Genomic DNA, 4,262 nt, shown 5'->3' with positions numbered 1-4,262 from the left:
ACATATCCGTAACATTGTTTTTTTTTAATTGAAAAAAAAGTATGAGGTAGTTTTTTTTGTGGTCTGTATTCATTGGTTTAAACGATACTACTAAGTTGCTTCTGTTTGATTGTTCATTTATTATACACTAGCTTTGCCCGCGACTTCGTTCGCTTGGTATTAAAAAAAATAGTTCTGTTCGCAGAGTTACAAAATAAATAAATTACTAAATTAGCCTAAGTTACCCCTTATAACATCAGCTATCTGCCAGTGAAAGTCTTGTCTAAATCGGTCCATCCGTTTCAGAGATTAGCCGGAACAAACAGATAGACAGAGACAAAGAGGCAGACAGACAAAAATTGTAAAAAATGTTATTTTGGTACCGTGTATTCATACATATACATTTAGTAAAAAGCGGTTATTTTAATATTACAAACCGACACTTCAATTTTATTTATTTGTATATATATAGATATTGATGTTGCTTATAGTCTGTGCAACAAAGGCGCTCTCTGCCTCTGTCGGTCTGTTTCTAAGCTACGGATTTTGATGCAGTTTTCACCGTTATTTAGAAAATTTATTCTCAAAGGTTTATACTTACAAAAATAAGTCTAATAAATTGTTCAATGAACCACGTGCGAAACCGGACTGGGCGGCTAGTATATTTATAAACATAAAACTTGAAAACGTCTTTACTAATCTCATTCTTCTTTTCCTTAGGTTTTCTTATAAATTGTTGATCGTTCTTAAATTTGTGCAAATAATTATAAATTGAAATGTCCTTAAATTTTTACGTTACACATTTTCTTATTAATTTTTGGAATGAGGTTTTATGAGGAATTTTCATAAAGAATTAAAAAAAACGAGGTTTAACTTATTTATAAATAATAATAATAATAATAGAGAGACATTCAGTGAAATAATAATACAGACCCAGTCGTAAGCATTTTTTAAAATATATAATTGAAAAATTCATTATACTGTCTATAATCTATATAGTAATAAACAAATAATTGCACAATTTTAATTTCACCTGCAGCAGAGTTCAATCAGATTAATTTAATTGCATAAATAAATGTAAAAGGTCTTACAAAATGATCTGAACGTAAGTATGCGATTTATTATCTTTGCTCCAGTTGTTTTATTTTATTTGTTATCTGTTGCAATTCCTCTGTTTTCGGCAATTATCTGTAGCATCGCAAATGTCCGAGGTAGCATCGTTCTTTAAAAGGTTAAATGAGAATAGTACACATACCATTTTTTAGTGTCACGTACCATGTACCATGACTACTCGGTCATGGTACATAGTATGTGGTGGTATGCAAAAATACCAGGATTAGCCGTTGACCGACAATACAGAATAACCGACAAATTTTAGAGATGTATATGAAATATATCAAATATTATACGGAGCTGTCAGTTTTTTCAATAGGCTGCAATTTCCGACACAGCTCAGTGTTGCATCATCAGCATTAGTGTTGGCTGTGCTGCAGCGGAGCACAGGCATACCATTTTTTTGTTGCCAGTACCATTTTTTTTGGTAGTTCGGTACAAGGGTTTATGATTGGCCGTCTAACATCCCATTATGGGAAAAGGCCAAAAAGGCTATTCTTTGCTTAATACAAAATTTGAGAAAAAAAATCCAATTTTCTGTGCAAAAAAAAAGAATATAGAAAGAGAAAAATGGGGCTTATGTAAATGTGTGATGTTCCTATGGAGTGGCGTAGTCCTTATGGACTAAAACTCCTTAAATAAAGAAAAAAAAATCGTATTGTAATAATCTCTTTCAAATTATTGGAACAGGATATAAAAAAATATTAGCAGAAACGGTTAAAAGTTACTTTTTTTAAGAAAAATATTTTTTAATATAACGAATACTATATTCTATGTGACAAATAAGAAAGCATATATATAAGAAAGCATAAACCTAAATAAAAAATTATAACCTAATATGAGAACCTCTTTTTTAAAGTTGGTTAGAATTGTCTCGCATTACCAATACCAATGAATATTCAATTCAGAAATGTCAGTAAAGGGAGGAATTCGTGAAATTCGTGTGTTATTAAAAACTAATTGCATATAGTTCTTCTAAAATTAATAACAAGTAGTCATAATTATATAGAAGTCGTGACTCGGTAATAACTCTATAGTAATAACTAATCTCGAAATACTTTAAATTTGTTTGTGTTTTCATAACTACATAATACTATTTTAAACCGACCTCAAAGAGATGACGTTCTTAATTCGTATTTTGTCGTTAGTTAGTAAACACAATTTTCATTATCAGGTTAAAAATCTCGTGTTTCCGATATGGATACTGAATTACTGGTACTTATTTAAAAAAAAGTCGATCATCGGAGCTGACACACTCACTTGTTTCAAGTTCTGTCGGCTTTAGAACTAGAATGACTAGTGAACTTATTACTAATAATATCAAAAACCAGCCACTAATTTAAAGCTTGCTTTTACAATTCAAAAATATATTCGTTTATAATGAATTTGTATCAAAAGTGAAGCTACCATCGATTAAAATCGAGAAAAAATTTCGCAATTACTCTTTTTTCATGATGTTTAAGTAACGATAATTAATACCGACTGAACCGCGATCAAAATTTAGTTTATATAGAAGATCCATATTGCATTGTACTGATTTTAATGATGTTAAAACTAAGTATAGATTATTAATCTTAATCCGACATATTATTGTTCATGTCGTGGTTACTTTGACCTTCAAGAAGTTTAAAGGTTATGGAGTTATGTGTAATATTGTGATGAATGTATTTTTCTTTTTCGTCTAATTACTATTAGCTAATTTGTTGGATTTGGAACCGTCCAAGGTAAACGACTTGACACGAGGCGAAGCGTTGCGACGAGATACGAACAATTCCGAAAGAAATCATTTAGGTAGCACACAGGAAGATATTTTTGTAGAAGTATCTTACTTAGCCTTACATAAGATCAAAGCTAAATAATACTACTGCTAAGCAGTGTTGTGTTACTGTAGTAAGTAAGATGTGCAAAGCAGAGGCAATGCTCTTGATTTTTGGGGTTCATAGGCTACGATATCCGCTTAAAATCAGGCGGACAGTACGTTGTTTTGCCACCTTTATAATAAAAAGGAGCCGTTGCACCGGTTGCCGTTAAAGCTATGGGACGTAAGACAATATCCAACAGATCATCATCATCATCATTTCAGCCTAATACAGTCCACTGCTGGACATAGGTCTCCACAAGTTTGCGCCGAAAATGGCGTGAAGTCATGTGTTTCGCCCATAGTCACCACGCTGGGCAGTGTTGGTGACCGATCCAACAGATACAAGTTTGTAATGTGTTTTTCTTTATTTTTGAGATTTTTCTATTCATAATAAAATTGTGAATCTATAAGTTTTAGTTTATTATTTAAGGTTTAACAGGTATTAAAAGGGCCCAATTTAACTGAGGTAGGGCACGGCAGGAAATATCGTGCTCAAAATCTGGATTAGCCCTTTGTGGAAGTACGTCGACCTTAGTACGAACTTTATATCATTTCCAAGAAGTAAACTTAGAATGAGAATTAGATAAAAAAAAGCGTAAAAAAATAATATTCCATACAGACAAATCTAGATTGTAAGATTAATTTTTCTTCAATATTTGATTAACAATTTTTTTTTTTGAACAATTATTACTTGTAATTATACTTGTAACAAGATTGGTATTTATTTAGGAACTCTACAAAAAGTCCGCCCGAACAGGGACTTGAACCCTGGACCCTTGGATTAAAAGTCCAATGCTCTACCGACTGAGCTATCCGGGCTACATATAAATTAGTTAATTTACAAGTAGATATCTTTCATACATGTAATAATTATACATCATTTTTTAAGCTGTATAATGTTTGACATTAATAAAAATTGTGGATGTAAATAATATTAATGAAATAAAATTTAACTGAGGTAGGGCACAGCAGGAATTTCCTGCTCAAAATATGGAGCAGCCCGACTGGGGTAGTACCTCGACCTTACAGAAGACCACAGCTAAATAATACTGTTTTCAAGCAGTATTGTGTTCCTGTTGGTGAGTAAGGTGACCAGAGCTCCGGGGGGGGGGGGGGATTGGGGATTAGGTCGGCAACGCGCTTTCGATGCTTCTGGTATTGTAGGCGTCTATAAGCTACGGTAATCTCTTACCATCAGGTGAGCCGTACGCTTGTTTGCCGAACTAGTGATATAAAAAAAAAAAAATTAATTAATTATTAAAAAAATTTACTTTTATACAAGTGAAAAGTTCGTCTCTAATGCGTTAGA

The 4,262-nt window shown here is 32.4% G+C and overlaps 1 non-coding gene across 1 annotated transcript; it reads right to left on the bottom strand.

The window, feature by feature from the left end:
• Positions 1–3,699: 3,699 nt before the first annotated feature.
• On the bottom strand, positions 3,700–3,772 carry Trnak-uuu. Its single transcript has one exon. It is a non-coding gene; the product is annotated as a tRNA-Lys (tRNA).
• Between the last annotated feature and the right edge of the window lie 490 nt (positions 3,773–4,262).

Source organism: Melitaea cinxia, chromosome 28 (genome assembly GCF_905220565.1).
Source record: "Melitaea cinxia chromosome 28, ilMelCinx1.1, whole genome shotgun sequence".
Lineage (NCBI taxonomy): Eukaryota > Metazoa > Arthropoda > Insecta > Lepidoptera > Nymphalidae > Melitaea > Melitaea cinxia.
The sequence above is the reverse complement of the archived record's forward strand: the minus strand, read 5'-3'. Positions and strand labels throughout refer to the sequence as shown.